General features: G+C 46.0%; 1 long non-coding RNA gene across 1 annotated transcript in view; it reads left to right on the forward strand.

Moving 5' to 3' along the window:
- The first annotated feature begins 2,217 nt into the window (after positions 1 to 2,217).
- Positions 2,218 to 16,246, forward strand: part of LOC143963268 (uncharacterized) — a 48,268-nt gene continuing 34,239 nt past the window's right edge. The window contains exon 1 of the long non-coding RNA XR_013270924.1: positions 2,218 to 2,566. This is a non-coding gene — a long non-coding RNA (uncharacterized LOC143963268). The remainder of the gene's footprint in view (positions 2,567 to 16,246) is intronic.

Here is a 16,246-nt window from a genome sequence, read left to right on the forward strand (position 1 = left end):
TGGGGGTGTCAATGTTATGTTAATGACACCCCCAGATCCGTCGGCATATCGCAGTGCGATCTGCCGACTCGCACAGGAATCGGATCGCATGGTGTGAACCCCCATGCGATCCGATTCCGTTGCGGACCCAAAAAAGGGTCCCGTGCGAGTTTGCTGCGGGACCGCTGCGAGTTCAGCCATACTATCTGTATGGCTGAACTCGCAGCGCTACGGAGATCGGATGTGATTTGCTGTGCGAATCACATCCGGTTCTCCCCCCGCAGCGGTGTGAACCCAGCCTTAACCACTAGGCGTCCGCTCTATAGCCGAAAGACAGCTGCAGAGCGGACGCCAATTGCCGGGAGGCCGTCCCTGGACGGCCTCCTGTTTACTTCCGCAATGCGCGCTCCCGCGAGCGTGCATCGGGGAAGTTCTGTGCTGGCCGTGTCCCCTGGACACAGCCAGTCACAGATTGCTGTAAACGGCCAATCACAGCGGCCGTTTACAGCGCGATCGGCGTGCTCAATGAGAGATGATCTCATATGTTTACATCTTACATCTTTTTCATCTCTCATCACCGCTCTCCCTCCTCACACAGACAGCATGTGAGGAGGGAGAGATTAGCGGCTGCAGCGGCCGCAAGTAATCTATCCCGAGTGTGCCATCTGTCCCCAGTGTGCCATCTGTCTCCAGTGTGCCAGTTGTCCCCAGTGTGCCATCTGTCCCCATTGTGCCACCTGTCAGTGCCATCTGTCCCCAGTTTGCCACCTGTCAGTGCCATCTGTCCTCAGTTCCATTTGCCCCAGTGCCACCTGTCAGTGCCATTTGCCCCAATGCCACCTGTCAGTGCCATCTGTCCCCAGTGCCACATATAAGTGCCATCTGTCATCAGTGCCACGTATAATGCCATCTGTGATCAGTGCCACATCAGTGCCACGTGTCATCAGTGCCACATAGTGCCATCTGTCATCAGTGCCATATCACTGTCACGTGTCATCAGTGCCACATATTAGTGCCATCTGTCATCAGTGCCACCTGTCAGTTTTACGTGCCATCTGTTATCAGTGTCACGTGTCATCAATGCCACGTATCAGTGCAATCTGTCATCAGTGTCACGTGTGAGTGCCACGTATTAGTGCCATCTGTCATCAGTGCCACGTATTAGTGCCACCTTTCAGTGCCATGTATTAGTGCCACGTGTCATCAGTGCCACGTATCAGTGCCATCTGTCATCAGTGTCACGTGTGAGTGCCACGTATTAGTGCCATCTGTCATCAGTGCCACATATTAGTGCCATCTGTCATCAGTGCAATGTGTCATCAGTGCCACGTATTCGTGGCATCTGTCATCAGTGCCACATCAGTGTCACGTGTCATCAGTGCCACTTATCAGTGCCACCTGCCATCAGTGCCACGTCAGTGTCACTGTCCTGGTGCTCCAGGGCCTTCAAAAAAATGACAACACCAAAAAGCTCGACATGCCTCTTACTAAATACCTTGGAATATCTACTTTTCAAAAAGGGGTCATTTGGGGGGTATTTGTACTTTCCTGGCTTGTTCGGGTCACAAGAAGCGAGATAGGCCACCAGTACATCAGATGTGATCAATTTTGTATGATTTGCACCACAGCTTGTTGACTCTCTAACTTTCACACAGACCAAATAATATCCACTAATTTGGGTTATTTTTACCAAAGATATGTAGCAGTATAAATTGTGTCCAAAATTCATGAAAAAATAAATAATTTGCAAAATGTTATCACAGAAACAAAGAAAAATGCGTTTTTTTTTTCAAAATTTTCTGTCTTTTTTCATTTATAGCACAAAAAATAAAAAACCCCAGAGGTGATCAAATACCACCAAAAGAAAGCTCTATTTGTGGGGAAAAAAAGGACAAAAAATTCATTTGGGTACAGTGTTGTATGACTGAGTAATTGTCATTCAAATTGTGAGAGCACCGAAAGCTGAAAATTGGTCTGGGCAGGAGGGGTGTTTAAGTGCCCAATAGGCAAGTGTTTAAAGAGTAGCTACACTTTTAATGTTCTTAAATCACAATTCTCAGAATTAATCATAAACATTACCAGATTTCCAGCAATGAGTCAAACTTCATTGTAATGGTAAAGCTCTTCCTTTTTCGGAAGAAATAAGAGTTTACATTTGCATAGTCAGAGATTAAAGCAAGGTCAGGGGCAGGTCTGACACATCAGGACATGGGCTGAGACCTAGTGACATAACACTATTATTAGCCACAGGTAGATAGTATGCTTGAGGGCATAAAGAGAACACTGGTGCACTCAGACTCTCACTTAACTGGAGAGAAACATAGAGTTTAGGATGAACCAGTAGTGGAAGTCGAACCTCACTCTCTTTTCCTGGCGTCACTGGAGACTTTGAGAGCAGCGGCGGCCATAGGCTCCTACTTGTTTTCATTAAATTCCTGTGAGGATGGAGTGGGGAGCATTGTGAAGTCACACTGTGCGTGTCTATGGATGCACACAGCCAAGCTTGGGAGTGCACCTGCATGGGTTGCTGAGAGGGCACCCACAAAGGAGGAATAGACTGTACCAGCAGGGGACTCCAGAGGAAGAGGTAAGGGACCACTCTGCACAATGCCATTGCACAGAGCAGGTACTGTAAGTATAGCATATTTTTTATTTTAATTTAAAAAAGAATTGCCTTTACAATACACTTCCAGTCTGTTCAAATAATCTGTAAACATATTTTATCCCCCTCTGTTGGTGTATCTGCTGTTATTTTAATTTCTATGAAAATCAATAAAAAATAACTGGACAGAAATTATGCCAGTCCCTGCTGAACTGGCTACGTTTTGATCAGTGTATGGCCAGGTTAAGGATCAGCCTGGAAAAAAACCTCTCTAATTTGTGTCTGTTATCACTCAGTGCTCCAAACTTTGTTCTTTTTTACATTGTTCTTTATTTGGTTGGCAATGTAGGGTACCTTTGCTTATTTTGGCTTAAGATATTTCAAGCAAATTTTTCTAACACATACAAACCTTTGTACTTTAAAGTTTACTGAATTATTGAATCAGTGCATGTTACCCACTTCCAAAGCCAGGAACTCTAAAAGTACCACTACACAATATTACCACATTTAGAAGGTCTGACAGCTCATATACACTATATATAAACTATATACAGTTGCTGTATATAGGCAGTAAACACTCAGAGTCCAGTTGCAGAGAACAGAACTTGTATTAATGATAAGGTTTGGCAATTCACAACAAGCTCACTGGGAAGGCACTCGACCGTGAACCCTTACAGAATGCAACAGTGATGTGTAGCAGATCAGGTCTTGCGGAAAATGGGGAGATCTCCAGGAAGGATGGCAGATCCATATCCTTTCCCTGCTCATCTGGAACCTCTTATGCTACTAATCACTGCCTCTGTCAGACCAGTGATCTGTTTCTACACTACCCACATGCTAAATGCTCACCAAACCTGGGAGCCAGGGCCTTAACTAGTCTCTGCCTGACCAAAGATGGGTGCCAGAGTCACATTGGGCAGCAGCATCCAATCAAATAGCTGCCTCAAAGACCCAGGAAACCATAGGGGAACCAGGTTCCTCTTGACTTCCCCTCCAACTGCAATGTCGCAGCAAATGAGCGCCTCCTGAAGTAAAGAAAATAGACTGCACCTTCCTGCACTCTCCTCCCTCCCTCCTTGACAGATGCTGTCCTTGGTATTGTAACACAGTAAAGAACAACATGAGAAATGCAATGAATATGGTTAAAACACAATAGGAAAAAGTCCAAAAATATTAGAGTACTTTGCGGGGAGATTCTTGCGGTTAGACTGCAAAGGACAGTAGTGTCCTCAGTGGAGTCATGTTGTCAAGTAATCATCTTCAGATTGCGATTTAGGGGCTGTAGGTGGAGGGGGTCAACAGGATCCTCCTTACTCCCTTCACCTGGGCCCCAGACCGACTCCTTGGACAGTCTGTGGGACTCGCAGGAGTGGTTGGACTGTCCTTAGTCGCTATACTGGGACTTCCTGCTTCAAAATCAGGAGAGGCAGGGAGCTCAAGCAAGATAGGAGGCAGGTTTCATTTAATGGGGACTTCATGCACAAGTGGGACATCCACAGGATCAAACATTTCACTATCTCCTGCTGGTTTGGTGGAATAGTCGCCACTTAGCACACATGGTCTTGGCAGATTGCTGTGGTAACGATTCTTGATGGGATTGGTTTCCTCTGAGATTACCTCACATACTGCATTTGGAGAAAAGGGTTGCTATTCAACGTGATAGAGAGTACACTCCCACTTGGGCTCTATTTTACTGCCTTGCTCATTCTTGGTATTTTTCACCCACACCTGGTTGCAACGGTTGTTCCTCTAAGGCAGAGTCCTCGGCCAAGTCTTTGTGCTTGTCCAACACCACCTGCTTGGCTTTCTACAACCGATCACAAAAAAACTCACAGAACAATAAAATTAAAGAGCTACACTGCATCGAAAAAGTATTCACACACCTTGACATTTTCCACATTTTGTCATGTAACAAACAAAAACGTAAATGTATTTTGTTGGAATTTTATGTGATAGACCAACACAAAGTGCCACGTAATTGTAAAGTAAAATCAAAATTATAAATGGTTTTCAATTTCTTTTTACAAATAAATATATGAAAAGTGTGGCATACATTTGTATTCAGCCACCCGATTCAATACTTTGTAGAACCACCTTTTTCTGCAATTACAGCTGCAAGTCTTTTTGGGTATGTCCAGGGCCATCTTTAACGCAGGGCAAAAGGGGCACCTGCCCTGGGCCCAATCTTTGTTGGGGACCCAAAGTATTGAGCCCACGCTTCCTGCGAATTAGGGCCCGATGGCGCTTTGCAGAGCGCACAGAGGACACGGGAAGCTGTATTCCCGAGCTAGCCAGCAGAGAGGGGGTGGGGCCGGGAGCTCCACTCTCAAGTCTTTTGCAGACTCTAAAAGGTTTTCTTCTAAGATTGCCCTGTATTTGGCTCCAACCATCTTCCCATCAACTCTGACCAGCTTCCCTGTCCCTGCTGAAGAAAAGCATCCGCACAATATGATGTTGCCACCACCCTGTTTCACGGTGGGGATGATGTGTTCAGGGTGATGTGCAGTGTTAGTTTCCTACCACACACAGTGTTTTGCTTTTAGGCCAAAAAGTTCAATTTTTGTCTCATCTGACCAGAGTACCTTCTTCCACATGATTGCTGTGTCCCCCACATGGCTTTCTTGCAAACTACAAATGGGACTTCTTATGGCTATGGATTGAAAACGTGCTCCGTGAGATGTTCAAAGCTTGGGATTTTTTTTATAATCTAACCCTGCTTTAAAGTTCTCTATAACTTTATCCCTTAGCTGTCTGGTGTGTTCCTTGGCCTTCCTGATGCTGTGTGTTCAGTAAAATTCTCTAACAAACCTAGCTTCACAGAACAGCTCTATTTATACTGAGAATAAATTACACACAGGTGGACTCTATTTACTAATTAGGTGACTTCTGAAGACAAATGCTTATACTAGATTTTAATTAGGGGTATCAGAGTAAAGTGGGGTGTATGTCACACTTTTCAGATATTTATTTGTAAAAAAAATTTGAAAACCATTAATCATTTTCCTTCCACTTCACAATTGCGTTTGGCCAATTTGTCCTGTAGGCCTCTCCTGACTGGGCCAGCTTTTATTCCTATCATGATCTGAAGCAGTAATATTGGCACAGCCGCACACATCTGTCTTCTCCAGGTGTTTCCAAAGATTCTGGAGTGCTACCACAAAGGGAGCCTGTCCTTACCCTATCCACATGTGAAAGGAGCGCCAAGCCTGGGAGCCAGGGCCTTATATAGGCTCTGCCTGACCCAAAATGGCTGCCAGAGTCACATGGGGTGGCAGCTTCCCCAGTGACCCAGGAAAACATAAAGCAGGGGTCAGAAACTTTTTTTCACTTGAGGGCGGCCACATTCACCTTCTAATAAAGGAAGATAAAATTGCACAGCCCCGCCACCTCTGGCCCCCTTTACATTACACAGCCACTGCACCTCTGGCCCCCTTTACATTACACAGCCCCTGCACCTCTGGCCCATTTTACATTACACAGCCCCTGCACCTCTGGCCCCCTTTACATTACAAAGCCTCCAGCACCTCTGGTCCCCTTTACCTTACACAGCCCTGTACCTCTGGACCCCTTTACATTACACAGCCCCCCTGCATATTAACCAGCCCCCCTGCATTTTACACACCCCCCCCCCCCATCTGTGTAAGCACAGTGGAATGGGCACGCTTTAAAAAAAATCATATTTATTTTATTTTATTCTTTTATTTTTACACTGTCCCTTTGACAGTAATAGGCAGTGAAGGTACTCTTTATAGAGGGATCTGGGGTCACTAAGACCCCAGATCCCTCTTTTGCACTTAAAAGCATTCAAAACGCTAAGTTTGGCTGTTTTGAATGCTGTAATTTTTTTTATATTTGGCGCCTTTAAGTCTTCTGTAAACTGTAAGTGATGTTATGACATCGCTTCCGGATTACTAGACCTGAGACCAGATCAAATCTGATTCTGGCTTAGATTGTGCCTCCAGCCAGTCGGCAGACGTGCCAGCTGGTCGCTTGGGCCTCCCGGTGGGACGGGAGAGCCTGGGCGAGCCACATAAGGCGGCAGGAATGGGGGATGTCTCCTCCCGCTGCTCGGGATAACAGCCGAGTGGTTTCTTAGACGCATCGGTTGCTATCCCAAACAAGCCAACCGCTGGCTCTAACAAACCAGTACTGGGCTGATGCCTGCAGCTGCAGGCATCACCCTGCTACAGGTTGGCGTGAAGGGGTTAAAAAGCCTGTGGGTCGGGTGCATGTGAATTCAACACGTGCACTGACAGGCCGGACATTTAGCGGTGCGGGCCAGGTGCAGCCAGGCACTGTAGGTTTCAACCCCTGCCAAGCTTCTCTTGACTTCAGCTCCTACTGCAATACTGCTGTGGCCGTGCCCCATCTACAGTGGAGAAAATAGACTGCACCTGCCTACACACAGATTCATAATGATGAAGGATTCTCCTCACACAGGAGAGGAGTTTCATTCACAAGCAGCACATAGAGCCCTGGTCCCCAGTCAGTGGTTTGGTGGCCACATGCAGCCCTTTGGCACTTACTATGTGGTCTTCATGGCACCTGAAGACATTAGTATGTTTCCCTTAACTGGGCTCTTGTTTAAAGAGGAAGTAAACCCTGATGGGTTTACGTCCTCTTTCATTTCCTGCAAAGGCAAAGCATAATGGACTACTATGCATCTCATAGTAGTCCATTATGTGTCACTTACCTGACACAGGAGCCAGCGATGTCACCGCTGTCCCCTGTAGTCCGGCGCATCCATCTTCTCGGTGGGGTCTCGCAGCTCCACCGCTGTTATTTGGTGAAGCCGCGATGACGTCACTCCCGCGCATGCGCACGGGAGCCATCACGCGCAGCATCTTTGTCGTTGACGATGCTGCGCTCAGTGCGCCTGCGCGCCGCTGTCTACGGCGCATGCGCCGTAGACAGCGGTGCCTGTCTTCGGGCAAATATCTCCTAAACCGTATAGGTTTAGGAGATATTTCTTGTACCTACAGGTAAGCCTTTATCTAGGCTTACCTGTAGGTCAAAGTGTGTTGTAAGGGTTTACAACCACTTTAACATTCTGTTGACTGGCATTTGGTAGTTAAATAAGATAAATGTAATTCTGGGCTTAGGTATAAGTGTGGCTGCTGCCTCCCCTGAAAACTTTACTCAGTGAAGTAATGGTTAGTTTTAAGGTGTGAAGAGGTGAGTGGCGCAGCCAGAAAACTTAACAATGTAATGACTGTATGCAGTCAAATGGATCCTGATGAATAATAAAGTGCATCAACCTTCAAATAAGTAATACTGTCAAAATATTTTTTAACCAATCCTATTTACCAAAAAACATACATCAATACATAAAAACGCAATTGTAAATGCTAGAGAGAAAATTGTGATTTTTAAAATGTACATAATGGCAGCACACAATTCATATCTAATGTCCTTTAGTAATTATCCAAAGTGATTTGTGTAAATAATGTCTCTAAATGTGACTTTCCAAAGTGACTTGTGCAGGTTTCCAAGGTGACTTATGCTGCAAATATATCATAGCTTCTGTGCAGAGAAGTGAATGAGACTCATGCTCCCCTCTTGGTTCCACACTCACCAGATAGCTGCACCCCTGCAGGGGTAAAATGCATGTAGTCAGATCTGCCTTTGATCCTGATGTTCAATGGAAGAGCCTCCTCCGCAACGTATTAAATCATGGGACATCCGCATGTGAATGAATGGGAAAGAGGTACACTCATAGTGTAACTCCAAAAAAATAATTTTATTGTATCAAAAAAAATAGGCACTCAGCTAGTGCCAGGAGAAAATAGCAAAGAAAATCCGTAGATCTGGGAAGACGTGTGTTCCACAGACCGAGATACAGAAAATCAAAAGTACTGGAAATGACGTGATCGTGTTCCAAGCTATGTCTTACACGTTTCGTCGTCAAACTTCATCAGAAGCAGCAATTCACCTTGGAAACCTGCACAAGTCAATTTGTAAAGTCACGTTTAGAGACATTTGGGGGTTATTTATTAAAACTGGAGGGTGCAAAATCTGGTGCACTTCTGCATAGAAACAGCTTCCAGGTTTTATTGCCAAAACTTAATTGAACAAGCTTAAGTTAGAAGAAAATTGGCTACCATGCACAGGCACACCAGATTCTGAGTGCTCCAGTTTTAGTAAATAACCCCCATTATTTGCACAAATCACATTGGATAATTACTAAAGGACATTATATATGAATTGTGTGCTGCAATTCTGCACATTTTAAATATCAAAATTTCTCGCTAGCATTTACAATTGCGTTTTTATGTATTGATTTATGTTTTTTGGTATAAAGGATTGGTTAAAAAATATTTTGATAGTAAGTTGCACTTACTGTATGTGAAGGTTCATGTACTTTATTATTCAGCAGGATCGATTTCGACTGCATACAGTCATTACACTGTCAAGTTTTTTTGGCAGTGCCACTTACCTCTTCACACCTTAAAATCTGGTAATTAAAAAATGGCTTGCTTTCTCTAATTTTGGTGCAGTCCATCCCCTTTTTCTTTTTAAATTTTTCTATTCCTCTGTTTGTTTGTCTTTTTAATGTATCTTGATGTGAGAAATATCAAATATGGCACAAGTAGATTTTAAGGGAGCTGTAAGGAAAACAAATGTTGGAACAGTTTTGTAAAGGGGCTGTAATAGCAGTAATCTCTTGCAGTGTCATATAATATGTCTCCCAAACGAAGGACTCTTTCACACGGGGTGGATCCGTGCTGATCCACCCCGTGGACACCCGCTTGCTCAGCGGGGATCGCTCCGTCGATCCCCGCTGAGCAGAAAGATGACAGGACCGTCTCTGCACACTGTGCGGGAATGGACCTGTCAGAGTGCTGCTCTCCCCTATGGGAGATGGGTTTGACAACAGACCTCAGAGTCCGACGTCACCCAATCCGATCCGATGACTGATGGAAAAGTAGGTTTTTCCTCCGTCACACTTTTTCGGATCGGAGGGGGTCGGATGTCAGCGGCCATGTCACCGCTGACATCCGACGCTCATAGACCTCTATGGAGCATCTGTTCAGGTCCGCCTAAAAAACTGACATGCGGACCTGAACGGATCGGTCAAGTGAGGCCCGGAACGAAAGACAGAAAATAAATGTAGTGTAGGGCTGGGCATGACAAGGTGGGAAGTTAGGCAACTAAAGGATTAAGTAAATGAGAGAAAAAGTGTTGATGGGGAGGAGAAGTTTAAAGGAGGAGGTGGGGCCAAGAGGGTTCAGTCTGGAAGGAGAAGCTGAAGGAGGCAGTTTTTCCCACCCACCCTCCCTGTGGTATTGTTGTCGTTCTTGTCGTTGTGTCGCATCGTTGTGTTTTGTATTTCAGGTGCATTGGATTTGCAGGACGTCATAGCAGCTCGTAGCAGCGATTCCTTGGTCTTTGATGGTGGCGGATAACAGATGTGATTAAAGTGGTGGGGGGGGGGCTCATCGGTGGAATGGGCCTCTCTGGGGTATTCCAGTGGAACGGGAGACTGGAATATGGTTATGTTTTGCACTGCGGGAAAGGGGTTGTCTCAGAGCTGGAAAAACGGCTGGAGGCCTGGTATGGAAAAAGGTCCCGCAGTGTATTGGTGGTTAATGGGTAAGTGGGAGTACCGTCAAAGACCAACAAGCTGTCTGTTTAATAAAGTTGCCCTCCAAATGTTATTTAAAAATATTTACATTTTTGGTTAAATAAAATAGGGCTGCTATGGCCTTTAAAACTTGAAATCCATGTGTGTTCTGGTTCTTTTTAGAGTGATAAGATGGGTATGGGTAAGTGGGGTAAGGAGTATGGGAAGGAAGTTGGCAATATCTGAGCTACACTGGTCATGTGAAAGAGGCCTAAAGCATGCCACAGTCTCCAACAATTTCTAAAGCATGTCTTCTGTTTCTAACAATCTCTTGTAGTATGTCAGTCTTTAGTCTCTGACTCTCTCCTATATTATGCCTGTAGTCCCTGACCATCTCATGTTGCATGTTCGCAGTCTCCAACAACTTCTATATACCTGCAGCCTCTGACTATCTCTTGCAGCATGTTTATAGTCCGGCACCATTTGCTGTAGTATGCCTGTAGTCTCTGACCATCTCCTGCAGCATGTTTGCTGTCTTTAACTGTCTCTTATAGTATGTTTTTAGTCTCGGACCATCTCCTGTACCATGTCTGCTGACTCTAACCATCTCTTGCACTATGCCTCTAGTCCCTGACCATCTCCTGTTGCATATCTGCAGTCTTTAACAGTTTTGTGTACATTATGTGTGGCCCTTTTGTGATATTAGGGGCCACACTTAAGAACTGTGAGTTGACCACCAGTGATACAGAGCAATCAGAATCCACCTTTCATGAGGCAGGACAGTTAAGGTGCTTTGGCTGCTGTTACAGCTGTAGCGCACCCCCTAAGGAGCCACAGGTAGAATGGGATCCCCAACTTTGCACAACTAGGCACACCAAATTTCCATAGGCATTTAGAGTCAAAGAGCAGTCCAATATGATTTAGAGGGTCCCTCCAGCACCTGAAGAGGGATAGGCACAGACCAAGGCTGTGGCGTACATTTTCAAAGTACGGATCTTAGTAAAGGACACCAAGGTACATTTAAAACTAAAACACTTTGTCTACTCCCTGGTCTAGTTCTACAAGTACAAATACATTTAAAATAGATCCCCCTTTAGAGTAGGACAGGCCAGGCCAGGGTGACCCATATAGATCCCCTTTAGAGAAGGCCAGGGCAGGTCCCCCATAGATCTCCCTTTAGAGCAGGCAGGGGCCAGGATCCCCCATAGATCCCCCTTTAGAGCAGGGTCGCCATAGATCCCCTTTAGAGCAGAGTCCCCATAGATCCCCCTTTAAAGCAGGCCAAACCAGGGTCCCCCATATATCCCCCTTTAGAGCATGCCAGGCCAGGGCCCCCCATAGACCCCCCTTTTTAGCAGGTCCACATAGATTCTCCTTTAGAACAGGCCAGGTCAAGTCCCCCATAGTTTCCCCTTTAGAGCAGGAATGGCCAGGATCCCCCATAGATCCACCTTTAGAGCAGACCGGGCCAGGGTCCCCCATAGATCCACCTTTAGAGCAGGCCAGGGTCCCCTATATAGACCCCTCTTTAGAGCATGCCAGGGCAGGTTCCACATAGATCCCCCTTTAGAGCAGGTCAGGCCAGGGTCCCCCATAGATCCCCTTTAGGCCAGTCCAAGGTCCCCCACCCCCATATAGATCCTCCTTTAGAGCAGGCAAGGGCATGTCCCCCATAGATCCTCCTTTAGAACAGGCCAGGCCATGTCCACCATAGAATAGAACCCCCTTTAGTTTTCTTACTCTTAACTTTTTTCACCTGTATATAGGTGAAGGTTTTCCTGCACTACACTCTAGGCTCTCCAGCCTCTCCCCTACCAAAGAATATATAATATATATTTTCCACTCCACTCCTTGGCTTGCTTACTCCTCCTTGTAGGCTCAGGCACAGCACAGTCCCTCCCAGACAGTCCTTCCAACAGATCACGCCGCACACAGGACTCCACCACCACTCCATTTGAGTGGGTGCTGTCGGCCGGTTCTCCATCTCTACAGCGGAGCTATCGCATCGGGGGTGAGGGAGGGAAGTCTCAGTGAGACAGACAGAGAGCAGCAGACTCAGTACAAAAAAAAGTCTGCGGCGGCAGAGGACTCTGCAAGGACGGCTCACGGACACCAGTGTCCATGTGCAGACACCTTGCCGATCCCTGCACCCGAGCCCCAAGTCACCCCCCAGACTAGGGGGTGCCCTTAAGGCTACCCACAGCCTCCTTAGCACTCCATCTCCATCTTCCACCCAAGTGCCCCTGCTGGCAAGACTTATGGCTATTTATGAAGTGGCCTGCCCCCTTCCAGCCCCTTTCTGCTGGGGTTTGGGTAGGGCCCTCAAAATATCCCAAACAGCCCCTCCTAGCGTCCACCCACTGCATCTGGATCTCAAAGGTTCCAGAAAGCAGGGGGAGGCAACAGAAGAGCTGTCTGCTGAGTCATCTAGCCTTCCTGAGTCACTCTACCCTGACCTAGAATCAACCCAGGCCTGGCTCTCAGCCAAACCAATTTTCCTACACTAACAAACCTATTTACATCTAGAAGGTGCTACACAGCTATCAGCACATCACTCATTATTGTATCAAATAATTCCGTCTGATTTACCACAGACAGAATAATTCCATGTAGACACCAATTTAATAAGGTAATTATTAAATAATTGGTTTCAGTAATGGTGCAGAGAATTCTTTCTGCTTAGTTGGGGTATCTAATTGCATTTCTTCATCTAAGAACAAACAATGAACTCTACATTTCATTCTCTGAAAATCACAGCTCTCCTAAAATATGGTGCAGCTCTGCATAGAAACCAATCAGTTTCCAGGTTTTTGAACTCTACATTTCATTCTCTGAAAATCACAGCTCTCCTAAAATATGGTGCAGCTCTGCATAGAAACCAATCAGTTTCCAGGTTTTTTTGTCAAACTTAAAGTGGAGTTCCGCTGTTTTTTTTTTTTAAAGTCAGCAGCTACAAATACTGCAGCTGCTGACTTTTAAAATATGGACACTTACCTGTCCAGGACGCCCGCGATGTCGGCACCTGAAGCTGATCTGTCTCTCGGCTGTCGGGTGTTGCTGCCTCTATCCTCGGTAAGAGAATCACTTCATGGTTCCCTACTGTGCTTGCGCGGCTTGCGCTGCGCTATTCCACTGGTCCCTGCTGTTTTCTGGGACCCGTGTGTCTCCCAGAATACAGCGCGCGGGCGGGGGGTGGGCGGAAAGTGGCATAGATACTTGTGGGTGGCTTGTGTATCTATGCCCGGAAGTGGGAGCAAAATGCCTGTATTAGACAGGTCTTTGCTCCCCCCTCCCCCCTGAAAGGTGCCAAATGTGAGTGGGGGAGGAACCGGAAAAGTTCAATTTTTGGGTGGAACGCCGCTTTAATTGAATAAGCTTAAATTAGAAGCTGATTGGATACCATGCAGAGCTGCATCAGATTTTGCACTCTCCAGTTTTAGTAAATCAACCCCACTGAGTGATAAAAGTATAGTGTGCTACTGCTATGAATCTGTGTGACAATCTTCAGCTCCTGTACACTGAACTGTACCATTCTGTAGAGCATCACAAAAGGCAGGAAAAGGGCAAACAGACATTTGTTTAAAGCTACAGCCAGCACCACCATTAGGCTGGGTTCACACTGCTGCGGGGGGAGATCCGGATGTGATTCGCACCGCAAATCACATCCGATCTCCGTAGCGATGCGAGTTCAGCCATACAGATAGTATGGCTGAATTTGCAGCGCTCCCGCAGCAAACTCGCATGGGACCCTTTTTTTGGTCCGCAACAGAATCGGATCGCATGGGGGTTCACACCATGCGATCCGATTCCTGTGCGAGTCGGCAGATCGCACTGCGATATGCGGACGGATCTGGGGGTGTCATTAACATAACATTGACACTCCCAGCCATCCGCATAGGGCAGTGTGAACTGCCGGCGGGAGTAATGCGATGCGGGAAAACGCCGCGGATTCGCTGCATTCCCGCATCGCAGCGGTGTGAACCCGGCCTTAAAGAAAACCTGTCATGAAACCTGTCACACTGAAATCCTAAATTCTTGGCTGTTATGTTGATGACTGAATTCAATAAATGTGAGTCACTGACCCAGAGCAAGTATAAAGGTAAAGAATTGTGACTTTTACTCAACTTGCTGCATGGGTGTTTTAGGGTTTTAAACTCAGAAGTATTAGCTCACGTTCACATTGGGCCGATCTGGCATGAGATTTGACATGTCAAATCGCATGTCAAATCAAATCCTATTGCCGGCAATGGCACCGTCCGTGCATGCCAAATCGGATCCTATTGCCGGCAATGACACCGTCCGAATTGGTGCAATGCCGACTTTGTGATGCCGCACCGATTCACAAAAGTAGTTCCCACAGTACTTTTGGTGACTTCAGGGCAATTTGATATCTGTGCATGAACCCACACAGATGTCTGTCAAATCGCCCCCGAAGTCAGGCTGAAATGCTGGGGATGAAATCGTGCAAGTTCAGCTGAATTCGCACAACGATGTCAAGACGGCATTTCAGTCCGACTTCATGGTCGATTTGACAGACCTCTGTGCAATTTTAAACCAGCCCTTAGTGTGAACGTGGACTTAAGGAGAAACCCAGCCATGGAAGCAGCATTTTCAAATGTAAATTTGCAGAGTTCAGCACTCTCAGACAAGAGCTGGGGGGAAACTGTACTGCAAAAATCCTGCACACTGCCTTTTATAACCTTAATCTGTCTGGCTTCATTACTTTCTAAGTTACTGACTGCAAGGGTAGTTGTTTGTAATTCCTGGAGCTGGGCTTTAACCTACCCCAAAAGTCTGACCAGTGTCTGTAATTGCAGATTTTAGCATGAATAAGTAAATCTATCAGAGAGAGTGACCCAAGAATAGAGGGACCATCCTCTGACAACAATATCCGCCATCTTCCTAGAGTCAGGAGACATTGGACAGTCACAGCCCAACACAGCAAATCGATGTGTAATATCTCTCTGGACTCTGTCCGTATGGAGCATGTCACTGATAAGAGGAATAATTTCATCCCTGGCAGCATTTTGCCGGCCTACTTCTCAGGATTTATCATTTTCAGAGCAGAGAGAAGGTGGCGAGGCCTGGTTATATATGGCGGAACAAATCTTCCTAATGTTATTGATCTTGTAGCTTGTCTGAACATTAGCTTCTTCCACTAAAACAAAGGTTAAAGAGTCTGAGAACTGTAGGTCTGCTCAGGTCCTCTTCATGTCCCCCTAATTCCTCTGTTACACGTGGAAAGAAATAAAAACGCTTTATTGTCCCCAGGAGATTTGGCCATTTCATGCTCCAGTAAAAATGACAACCAGCTTAAATTGATGGCGGCTCTTTAATGAAAGAGGGAAAAAAATAGACAGTAAAAAAAAAAAAAAAATGTGTTACAAGCTACAGCTGTACTCCATACACACATGTGATCAGTTTGTACCCTCTATAGACAAAGCTGTGCTCCATACACACGTGTGATCAGTTTGTTCCCTCTATAGACAAAGCTGTGCTCCATACACACATGTGATCAGTTTGTTCCCTCTATAGACAAAGCTGTGCTCCATACACACGTGTGATCAGTTTGTTCCCTCTATAGACAAAGCTGTGCTCCATACACACGTGTGATCAGTTTTTACACTCCACACACACAGCTGTGCTCCATACACACGTGTGATCAGTTTGTACCCTCCATATACACAGCTGTACTCCATACACACATGTGATCAGTTTGTACCCTCCATAGAAACAGCTGTACGCCATACACACGTGTGATCAGTTTGTACCCTCCATACACACAGCTGTACTCCATACACGTGTGATCAGTTTGTACCCTCCATACACACAGCTGTACTCCATACACACATGTGATCAGTTTGTACCCTCCATACACACAGCTGTTCTCCATACACGTGTGATCAGTTTGTACCCTCCATAGACACAGCTGTGCTCCATACAAGTGTGATAAGTTTGTACCCTCCATATACACAGCTGTGCTCCATACATGTGTGATCAGTTTGTACCCTCCATAGACACAGCTGTGCTCCATACACACATGTGATCAGTTTGTACCCTCCATACACACAGCTGTTCTTCATACATGTGTGATCAGTTTG

Source organism: Lithobates pipiens, unplaced genomic scaffold (genome assembly GCF_037356315.1).
Source record: "Lithobates pipiens isolate NorthernLeopardFrog02 unplaced genomic scaffold, aLitPip1_a1.2 Scaffold_8, whole genome shotgun sequence".
In the NCBI taxonomy this organism is placed as follows: domain Eukaryota; kingdom Metazoa; phylum Chordata; class Amphibia; order Anura; family Ranidae; genus Lithobates; species Lithobates pipiens.